Below are 12,057 nucleotides of genomic sequence, written 5' to 3'. Positions count from 1 at the left end.
AGCGCTGCGACAACGTTTGGTCCTGCGGGACTTGTCGATGGAAGAGCGAACTGTCCGACTCTGTTGGAATCGGGCCCACGCCCGAGGCCAACTGAGAACACCGTACGCGCCTGAAATACCGTTGGGGATGCTGACGGCCCTCCCCCACGGAGGGGATTGGTCACGTTTGGCGGCCTGGGAGGATTCCGGTTTACAGCTCGTCGGTGATCTGTATGAGGATGGAGCGCTCTTGTCCTTTCAGGATCTCATTGACCGCTTCGGGATCTCCCGGGGTGACTTTCTGCTGCACTCGGCCATTGTACGAGCGATCCAGGCACACTGGAAGAACGGGCAGGAGGAGCCCCACTTGTCTCAGGTGTGCCAGTACGCAATGATGTCGGCGGGCACGGTGAAGGCGGTCACTTGCCTCTACGGCAGGTTGATTACCGAGGGATTGGCTCCTCTCACCACTTTGAGGACCCGCTGGGAGGAGGACATTGGTAGGGAGATCCCGGAGACGACCTGGGCCCAGTTGGTGAGACGAGCCTGGAAGGGCACACGTAGCGCCCGTTTCCAACTGGTCCACTATTATGTTCTCCATAGAGCGTACCTGACCCCGGTGAAAATCAGGCGTTATTTTGCCACGGCGTCGGCGGAATGCCCTAGATGCCCGGCTCAGGAGGCGGACCTCCTACACATGTTATGGGCCTGTCCAGGACTGACGTCCTACTGGCAGGAGGTAGCGACGACTCTGGAGGAGGTGACAGGGAGACTCTTATCATTAGATGCGGCGGTGGGGCTCTTGCACTGGTTCCCCCATACCCCCAGGAATAAAATTTCCAGTAAATTTATCGACCTGGGGCTCCTCCTTGCTAAGCGAGAGGTGACCAGGAACTGGAAGGCACGAGCTGGTCCGGCAGGCAGCAGATGGCACAGTGAGCTTTTGAAGTGGGCGGCGGGTGAGAGCGCGCCGAGATATCAACTGGCTTGGAGGCAGGGTAATGAGAAGGCGCAGGAGGCCGCGTTGGAGTGGGAAATGCTGGTGCAGGCTCTCAGGGATTATTGTGCCCCCAGCGACTCCGAGAGCGAAGAAGCGACTCGCCCCGAGTCCCGGTGAACATCAGCACTGACAGTCCTATTGCCTTCCCCGTGGGTCACATAGCAGATCCTATGTTGATAGCTCCCTGGCGCTGGTGGTGGGGGGGGGGGGGGGGGGGGGGGGGTTCTTAGTTAGTAGACATTTTGGGGGGGGGGATTTATTTTGGGGGTTTTAGGCTTGTTTGGAAAAGCAGATGACGGACAGTGTATTATCCGGACCAGCTCCAGCATCCTACTGACCCCCGTTGCATTTCGCCGCCCGACCCCAGGGTTGTGGGCCGGTTGGCTGTGTACGGACTTTACGAAGGGGGGCCAGAGGGCTTCATTCTGTTAATATTGCTTATGATACAATGCTGGTCGCTACTGTACTGATTTACTGATTCCTGCAATAAAAATATATTTAAAAAAAAAAAAATCAAAGGAAAAAAAATGTAGCACATGCATGATTAAGTTAATGTCCACTTTCAATACGCTGGTTGTATTAACCCCTTGGGTGCGGACGGCCCACGGCCGTCCGAACCACGCCCACCCTTTATTTCGTCCGCCGCGGTTAAAGGGTTAATTGCGTTCTTTGTAGATTTGCCCAACGTTTTATCGTTAGGGGGAGTTTGGGCATAGGAAACTAAATACTTAACGGAATCAGCAGTTTTCATGCTGCTAAATTTGGGTGAACTTAGGTTAAGATTGTAACTATGCTGTCTGCACTTTGTAATCAAGTATGAGTGCCTGGAATTGCTTTTGGGATTAGAAGATGGCAAGAAGGACTGAAGATCAAGGAAAAACCAGCCAGCCAGAATTTTTAAACTGGGTGTTTAGACACAAGCATAAAATATATACATTTGTCACAAACATTGGGGGTATCCTTAGTCCCTGAACCACGGAAACGCTTGCTAAACATATGGGGACCCAACGACCTTTCCAGGTACGGACAGCAATGGTCCATGATAGGCATGATAATAGCAAAGCGCGATACAGCACAGAAATGGGGAGCGATAGAAACCCCCACATTGACACAATGGTGCACAAATATGGACAGGGTCATGATAATAGAGAGGACAGTTTACACCAACATAGCGTGTCCACGTAAATGGAATAAGTTATGAACCCCGTGGAACGTTTACAGGGGGGAAATATGTGAACCCCTGGAGGAAGATGACGCATTGACATCAGATGAGGAGGGGGAAGAAGACTAAGGAACAGGATAGTGAGGGGAGGTGGAAGAAACCAGGGGATTGACCAGAGGCAGGAGTGGGAAGGGGAGGGCGGGCGGAGTAACTTACAACTTCTGATTGCTAAACTAACTCGCACGATTGTGAAGGAATATGGTAATGACAGACTAAGTGGTCTCGGATCTACTCTCATATACCAGACGCTCGAACAATGCAGGCCGGAATAGGGGAAACGCACTTGTTACTTGTATGACTCATGACCGAATGTGGTAACTTCTTGTTAAGACTGTTTTAAGTTATAAAGTATAAAACCAGACCTACATAAATCCGTATTTGGAACGCGAACTGTATGCACACATAATTAATTAATTAATAACGCCGCTGTACCCCCGGGTTGTCGGCACATGGGCTGTGTACTCCAGATAATAATGCATACATGAGAAAAATGTTGCGGCCGGCCCCAGGATTTGTAGGCCAGAAGCTGAGTACAAGTTTAATGGTAAAATAAAGGTCTTTAAAAAAAATTATATATATATATATATATATATATATATATATATATATATATATATATATATATACACACACACACACACACACACACACACACACACACATACACACACATATACACACACATTTGAAAGAAACATATTGATAATGTTTGGTGCCTGTTTTTATGCAGATAAAATTATGGTTCACAGTACCACCAGAAAGCATCAATGTTCGTGTACACAAGATTATTTATATAACCACTCTGTCAATGTCAAAACAGAAGACCTTCACCACTTCAGTATTTATTAACAACAATCTTGGAGAATGCAAAATTTCCTAGCCAAGATTCAGGAAAGTTTCAGTTCTATTAAGAACACAGAGGCGTCGATTATGCATTTACTTTCTTTACTTCTACTGAGCAGCCCTTAACATTAAATAATAAAAAATAAAAAAAATTCAAGGATTACATATGACCAGGAGTAAAAAAACAGATAACAATCCTTCAATCACTCCTCTCACTGTTTGTTATTGTACACATTTAGAAACTTTAGAGGGCTAAAATAAACTTATGAACGTGAAAGTCAACATTACTATTTGTATTATTTGCTTACCAAATAATGTATACATATGCCAGACGATGGTGTAGTTTATTTGCCTTGGATATGTTTTGCAATTCTCCTGAAACTATTGGGGGAGAGGGTGGTGGATAATTCTCACCTCCATGTCCTTAATGGAATTAAAATGTTCCTTCAAGATAGCTACACATTTTTTTTCCAGGACAAGAGCCTCGGATTTTGAAAGTTTAAAGCGCCAGCCAATCACCAGTTTGAAGGAGAATTTCTCGACTGTTGATTCTGTGGACCAGATCAGCCACATTCACTGTGTCTTCCAGCCAACCACCTAAAGAGAGCACTTTTAATGCCATGACCCCTCGCTCCTAAAGAGCCCAAATCTAAAAGTATCTATTATTGCTTTGCTCATTACCCAACAAACCCATCTCACAACTCAGGGAGATGATACTGGTTGGTAAGGTTTCTTAACGGAGATGTGCAGTTGCATAGTCCTAGCAAACCTGACCTCATCTGTCATTGGCTCATGGCCTGAATATATTTAACCACACATAGTTTCAGATTCCCTCCAACCACTGGATAGGAAACAGTACTCATATAGGATTTACAGTCTCCAAGAGACAGCAAATGGTACTCATTTTGGAGTAAATATCCTTGTAGAGATGTCTAGGGAACAAACATCTTACACTCCTTTAAAGGATAGAAGATACAATATAGCCGGCTTATTGATTATTCTGCCAAGATTTCAGAAGATTCAGGACTGAGTTCTCAAACTACAATTGGGCATACCATGGTTCCTGGGGGTGGAGGGAAGGGAAATAAAATGCCTCATAGCAATCAACCCATCTGCAAGCCCTTGGGGAGAGTACTAGTGTCCTGCCGATATTGCAGAGCTACAAGTGCTGATAGTCCTTGAAGCAAGATCACTCTCTGCCAGTTTTGGAAGGAAATTCAATAAATCTGTGCCCAAGTGATACAGCTTCTTTCTTAAACACCAAAAGGCGCCACCTTTGCCATGCTGTAGAGTAGAGTTTGAATGTTGTCCATGACCAGGCCTTCTTGATGAAACTAGTAACCTGCTCCGAAAGTCCTGGAATTTCCTAGTGTCTCCTGTAATCTTCCATGCCACCAAATCGGAAAGACCCTTCCCATAGCAGTACGTGCGAGTGGTCTTCACAGTCTATCAGGATGTCTGGATGCTAGGGGATAAGGACTATAGAATCAAAGGAAATTTCCAAAAGAATATGAGACCAAACTTGCGATCTGCACACCAGCATCAGTAAGATCATGTTAACCTTCTGTCTTATTACCTACAATTCTAGTCTTGTAATCACGGACAATGGCGGAAAAGCACAATTGAGATTTTGACTCCAATCATAAAAGAAATGGGCGCCCATGGCTTCAGCCAGCTGATCTGGTCTCCAACTGAAGTACCTCACGAGTTGATGATCCAGGCGGGATGTGAAAAGGTCTATGCCACATCGTCCCAATTTGTTCATCATCATGTGGAGCACCCACAAATACAGGTTCCATGTTCTGAAATTCTTCAGATGCCCAGTGTTCTAATTTGCAATTGCATTTTGCTTCCCTGGTAGATATTCCACCACAAATGAAATCCAACTGTTGAGGCAAAAGTGCGGAACGTATTCGGCAAGTTCAGCCAGAGATCTTGACATTGTACCTCATAGTCTGTTTGTATATCAGCGGTACAATACATTGTCCATTTTCAGAAGTATTGGGCAGGATATCTGGTCATTTGTCAAACATTTTGCTGCAAAGAATTCCGTCAGGAGTTCCATACAGCATTAACAGTTCTTGCTCAGAACACTGTCCTCTGATGGTAATATTTCCACAGTGAGCTTCCCATACCGAGTGACACATTTTATTGTATAAGTAGATCACATAGGTCGTAAAGATGGCCCTGTTACCAGGTATGCCATCCTGGCACCTACTGTGAGACTGATTTCCTCTAGATAGGAGAGCCTCAATGCCCCCTCACAAGATGCCTTCAGTTGCTTAAGTGAGCATTAATGAAGTGATCCCAAGAAGATTGCCTGAATTTACAATGCTAGGAGACTCAGCAACCTGGCCAGGGGTCTTAGAGAAATGGTCCTCTTCAACTGTGTAGTGCTCAATTCTCAGCTGAGGGTCCCTATTTTCTTTCTGTGGGAGCTTTAGCTTGTACGTCTCCCCATGGATGATGAATCCCAAACCTTCCAGGAGAATTACTGTCATCCTCAAGTTGCCTCTTATTCGAAAGGAACGCAGGTTCATCAGTAAAATATCACAGATATACTATCACAGAAGTGCGCCTGGATCTTAACAGTTCTATGACCAGTCTCATTATTTTGGTGAAGAATAGACTGAACTGGAGGAACTTTTACATGAGGAATGTAAATTAGAATTTCTTGAGCATTAAGGGGAAATCAATGCACTCTTTGTACTTCTTTTTCCCAGTCCCAGTCTATGCGCTCTGGGCTCCTTTAGGAGTTTTACTACATATCCTCTGGGGTTCCCTCCTTCGTTGGACTCTGGAAAACCCAGCAGTCTCAAATTGTTTCTCCTTCATCTGTTTTCCTATTCCTCTAGTTTCCACATCATATCCGTTAACTTGGGACCTTAGGATATCCTCTAGCTCATTAATACCGCAAACTTCTCGGAGCAGGTTTTACTTATGTTTCCAACTGCTCCCTGTAGTTTTTTTTAGGCCTGTTGAGTTGACGATTATCATTCATGACCTCCTCCTGCATCCGTTTGATAGAGGCCAGAATAACCAAGGGTGATGGTTCCTCCAGACTAGTAGTCTCCAGTCTTGCTGTGGTGCCTGTTGCTTCTGCTTGATTCCCTGTGATCAACCCCTCCATACTGCCTCCTTGCTGATCGAGCAGTTGAATTGCTGAGTAGTCCCATCTAAGCCTGGGGCTAGCCTTCCGGGCTGAGCCATCTTGTTGTGAGCTTGTGTTCTTACCACTCACAGTGTGTTTCTTTCTCTGGCTTGCGGTCTGCCTCTTTCCCTCCCCACCACGAGACCTATTCTTTCCTCTAGTGAATACAACAGCGTCTTCCAGGGAGCTGCAACTACTCTAGCACGACAACGGGGGTCATAGATTCTATATCCGGTATTCAGGAGTTGGATTAACTGGTTAGGGAAAAAAATTCCCCCCCCCCCCCCCCCCGCCATAGGCTCTGGTGACAGTCGCTTTCGAGCCCCTCAGAAAGCTGTGCTCTAGCAGAGTGAGGCTTACATCTTCTACGGTAGTAGGAAGGGGATCCTCCATCCCCCCTTGTTCAGGATTTTTAATGTCTGCAGAATTAATCAATACTTGTTCTACTATTGGTTTACCCTCTGGTGCCCCTATAGCTACAGATGGTATGTCTACTTGATCAGTATCAGCACTTAGTTCTTTCTGCTTAGTGGAGTGCTGTCCTGCTACCACAGACTCAGGAGCCAGGGAAGACAAAGCTGATGAGGCTGCCAAGGGGGCCGCTGCTGCAACATCTCGATTTTTTAAACCCTTGTTTTGCATGTATGGAAACAGCTCTGAAATTGAAAGTTTCCCTTCCATCGGCGCCATGACGTTGCTCCGCGGGCAGGTTGTTGTGTTGTGTTGTTTTCTTCCCCATGCCGGTCGGGTCATCACCTTTCCTTTTGCCTCTCCCTTCAGCGCTTGATTCATACGAGTGCTCCGGCTGGTTGCCGTCCTGGAAGTGCGACTGCGGCCGCTGCAGGCTTCGGTTTGTGAACCTTTGTCCCTCTTTACGCCATCTGGTCCAACAAGCCCATTCGTCCGGCTAGGGCTCCTAAAAGAATCCGCAGCAGCTTCCGGCAGAGGTGTGGTGATCACACCTTCGGCCAGCGCTATACTTTGAATTCCAGCAAATATAGCGCTTGGCGTATTTTCGGGTGAAATTAAAGCTCCACCGGCTCTCGCACCTCTCAACAGGGTATCGACGAGTCTCGTATTGGTTCCATCATTGCAGTCAAAGAGCTCGGGGATGTAAGGAGAGGAGTGGTAGCAACGGGAATGCTACACAGACACCAACTTGCTCCCTTCTGAAAAAAGCAACTCATATAAGCCAAACAAGACAGCTTAGTGGCAGTTGAAGAAAATCTGACCAGAGTATTGCAACAAGGAGGGGACATGAAGGAATCCCAATTAAGGGTAATAACAGCCAGGGCAGCAATTAAGGTGATTTTTCCTAATAGGGCAGCAGTAAAGTATACAGTTTGGAAGGAAAGAACATTTGAGTGTAGTGAGCAAGTAGGGCACCATCTGGCAGCCTAAGCAAGGCAGAAAAGCCTGACAAGCGAGATACGAGAAGTTCAAGACCCTCTTCGGGTTAATCTCGGACTCAAGTAAAATTAGAGATGCATTTAAAACATACTATCAAACTCTATACTCTGAAGATACTAGGGATAGTCCGTTGTAGACCGCAGACTTTTTGAAAATAGCATTTGTAAATAAATGGACTATCGAACGGGGGTCCTTGGAAGGGGTCTATGTGGGAAGAGATCTATTTAGCAATTTCTAATCTTCCTTCCGGTAAAGCGGCAGGAGTTGATGCAATCCCCTCAGAATTTTTATAGAATATGTGCTCCCCAACTGAAAGACCATATGCCCACACTATTTAATCAAATATACAGTGGAGCTTCGCCTCCAGGCTCATGGTCAATCGCCAAAATTGTTGTATGTTTGAAAAAAGAACAAGCCCTCTGTGGAACTAGGCTCATATTACCAGATAACGTTAATAAATGGAGATTCAAAAATCTACTTCAAAGTTTTAGCCGCACGATTAGCACAGGTAATAACAAAACAAGTGGCTAATCAACAGCATGGTTTCATTAAGGGGTGGGATACTACAGACCACATTAGGAGAGTAATGTCACTTTTTGATGCAGTGCAGGTGTCAGCAGACCCTATAGCCCTGATTCCATCAGATGCGGACAGGGTCTCCTGGAACTATCTTTGGGAGACAATGCAGGTTATGGGCAATCGGACCATGGTTTATACAGGGAATTAAAGCCTTAGATTATAAACCTGTAGCCAACATATGTATTTCCGGGGGACATGACTGTGCCGGTGGTGATCGCCTGGGGAACTCAGCAGGGATGCCCTTGCTCCCCACTTCTGTTTGCACTGTATATTGATACATTCATACGGAAAATAGAGCGAAATACCGCAATTCCCCCAATAATAATCGCATGGATATGAAAGTAAAATTCTGGCATATGCGGATGATATCACAATAGTGACCCCAAACCAGACATTGCTCTCAAAATAATCAAGGAGGAAGCCTCTCTTTTAGAAAACTTCCGGCTACTCTTTGAATAAAGATAAAACTCAAATTGTTAATAATGACAAAATCTTATCGGCAGACAAAAGAGTAGTCGAAAAAGCGTTATATTTGGGAGCCTGCATATCATCCGATGTTAAGAAAATTGTAAATGAACATTTAGGGCCCCTTATAAGGAAGGCTAGGAAAGAACTTTCTAGATTGTATCTTCAAATCATTGTAGGGTGCAGATTATTCAATGTGATAATGATGATCTTCTTCCCTAAAGTTTTATATTTTTTTAGATCCATCACCCTAGAATTCTCAAATGAATGGTTAAAAGCATTTGAAATCATCTTTACACGGTTTTCATGGGCTAATGCCTAACCTAGAAGGGCGCTGAAATATCTATCACTTCCAAGAGAAAGAGGAGGTTGGGCTCTGCCATATCTTAAACTGTATTATTGGGCCACCACGCTGCAATATAGCTTTATCTTGCTTACGGAACCATTAACTAGCGAACCCGTAAAATCCATCCCTTCTATATTTGAATTGTTAATCGGAGGGAGGCATGGTGGTGCCTTTTGAGACAATTGGAACTGAGTTACTATAAAAAAAAGTACATTTTAAGTGTCTCTTGGGAGTCTATAAGTCGGGCTCCCGGTTTTATGTTTTTTTTTTTTTAACATTTCTGTCTGCATTTATCCAGATTTATTTTTGGGCCAATTTATCTGTATTTATCAATTTTTTGTGTTTTGCGTTTAAATGAAGTTGTAAAACTGTCCATTTCCATATTTATTTAACTGATAGACGCACACTCATACTTTTATGACTGTCGTGTTTTAGCTATTTAACCTGGCAAATATTACATAACAATGCATCCACTGATAAATGCTAGCATTATACCATAAATGTAAGTTGACATATGCTGTTATTTAAAGAAATGTCATCCTGTTTTTTCATTTCCATGCTGTTCATCTGCTGACCTATAATTCATGAAATGGAGCATGGAGAGTCACTAATAAAAAAATCATACATTTCTGTATTTATCCATATTCTATAATAGTAGTTGCTCCTCTACCGTTAAACGTCTGAGTGAGTGGAATTAGGGGTATCACCAGTTCATTAGCCAAACTAAGTTCTCAGATAAATAAAGTCTCATGTAAAAATGGAAAACAAGGCGCCTTATCTATAAAGGTATGGTCATCTATTCGGAAATTGACGGGTTTTGGAAGACTGAATTGCTATACTCAGATACAGAATAACCAAAACTTGTCAGAAATCTTTAGGGATGGCGATGTACAAAACTGGGTGCCAGCAGGTATAGATAAATTAGGTACTTTTTTTTCCTCCTTCCGGCTTAGTAACTTTCGGCGAACTGAAGGTAGAGTTTGGTATTAACAACTAGAAATGTTTTAAGTATCTGCAAATAAGGGATTACCTACAGCACAAAGGGGATGGTCCTAATGGCTTTGAAAAAAAGGAACTGGTGGAGAGTTTAATAGCACAGAATCACATCCTTATCGGGGCAATATATAATGTATTACATAATGAAATGAAAGATGATCTTGACAAACTCTCTCTTAAATGGCAAGAGAAGATGTCGATTTCAGAAGCAGACTCGCTAAAGCTCTTATAATATGTCAAACTGTTTGAATGACTGCTGACTTACAAGTGAAGGTTTTACACACCAGCTTGAACTGCGAAATGGGGAACAGGTAGGGGAACGAACTGCCCCCGGTGAGCAACATCGTACGCAGATATAGTTCACGTGTTTGCTACATGCACCTCTTTTATCCACTTAAAGAACGAAATTTAAAATGTTCTTAATTGTATATGGAATATATAAGTATCATTGACTACGAAGGTAATTTGACTAGGAGTACTCAAAATAGGCAGAGGTAATTTTACTAGGAATACTCAGGAAATAGAATATTTTCCCGCTGTTGCAATGGCTATATTAAGACTAGAAATTGCCTCGGCATGGCTAGACCCGCAACCCCCACTGTTTCAGCAGTGGCTGGCTCGCTTACTAACAGCTTCCAATTTGGAGACAGCAGTCTGTGCTAGGAAAGGCCATCAGGTGACGAGGAAAGGGCTGTTAATGTTTCACCTTTATCCAGATGGGAAAAATAATGTAGCATGTACACTCAAGGCGTAGTATTGCGGGGACCCATTAAACTCCGTCTCTTTAGCCCAATGCACTTTAAATTGTTTGATTCACTTTGTTTTTGTAGTGAATGTATTAATGAAGGCGTTTCAATAGTCAGCCCAATTAATGAATTTAAATTATTTTGTATGTTTAATTTCACCCGCATTGTCTGAAATTACTGGTTTTACCTGTTTCTTACCATCAGAGCGTGGAGGTTTGGCGGGTAATGTTAAAGATGTAATTGAAGAAAATGTGTAAAAAAAATATATTAAGTATGAAAAGATTGATAGAAGGAGTGTCAAGTTCACAAAATAATCATAATCCGATATTGCAGTCCGTATTTTTTATTTTTCAAGAAAATGTCAAAAAATGTAAGTTCCCGCGGATTTATCAGGACCTGTTGTCGCCGGTGTGGGAACTTTTGACGTAGCATACTTGTATGGAGATTAAGATTTTCAATAGGATTCAGATTTAAAGATAATTTTCACTGGGCCAGAAGCACGGATTTACAGGATTTCAATGCTCTGATGATGTCCTAGGAGGACGAAACGTGTAGGCTGTTCTTGAGCTATGATTATTCGTTTTGTGTGAAAGCATCTAATCTGGATGAAACAAATCTTTGTATTGGATTGAACACTTTATATTGGATTGAACACTTTTTTGTTGGAACTTTTTTTAATTCTCATGAATAAAAAAAAAAAAAAAAAATCGGACTGCAATATCAGATTGATGATTATTTTAAGAACTTGACGCTCCTTTCATCAATCTTTTCATTCTCGGAATGGTTTGGTCTTAACGGTAGGCCAAAGGAAGAGGAGCGCCCGAATCAATAAGGATCACTTTGAACTATTTAATGAACATCTCACCAGTGCATACCTAGTATCACCCTTACCGTTGTTTGAGAAATATATTAAGTAATTCCTTCTCAACAGAAATGTTGAGTCTAAGCTCCTCTGCCCATCAGTATCTTATTACTGGAGTAGCTAACAAGCAAGAAACTAAGCTGTGAGCACCTGGAAAGAGTTTGGCAACAGAATTACAAAACCGAAGTCAAGTTAGCATATCTTGAAGCATTAAAATAGGTATTAAATATATATTTTTAAAGGTGAAACAGGCATGCCCCACCTACTTTGCTAATAGGATTGATGTAGCTAGACAATCCACATGTGAAGTTTTTGCTACTGATGATAACTTGTGTAATCATCTTCATCCAGGTACTGCCATCAATTCTCACTACTTTTTTTCATTTTGAACCACCTTTATTAAATGCGATTACAGCACAGTGTAGTATTATGCATACATCTTATACATCTATACTACT

General features: G+C 43.1%; 1 long non-coding RNA gene across 1 annotated transcript in view; it reads right to left on the bottom strand.

The window, feature by feature from the left end:
- LOC147707896 (uncharacterized) overlaps positions 1 to 12,057 on the bottom strand; it is a 457,867-nt gene that overhangs the window by 423,472 nt on the left and 22,338 nt on the right. The window lies entirely within an intron of this gene.

This window comes from Lissotriton vulgaris, chromosome 6 (genome assembly GCF_964263255.1).
Source record: "Lissotriton vulgaris chromosome 6, aLisVul1.2, whole genome shotgun sequence".
NCBI lineage: Eukaryota > Metazoa > Chordata > Amphibia > Caudata > Salamandridae > Lissotriton > Lissotriton vulgaris.
The sequence above is the reverse complement of the archived record's forward strand: the minus strand, read 5'-3'. Positions and strand labels throughout refer to the sequence as shown.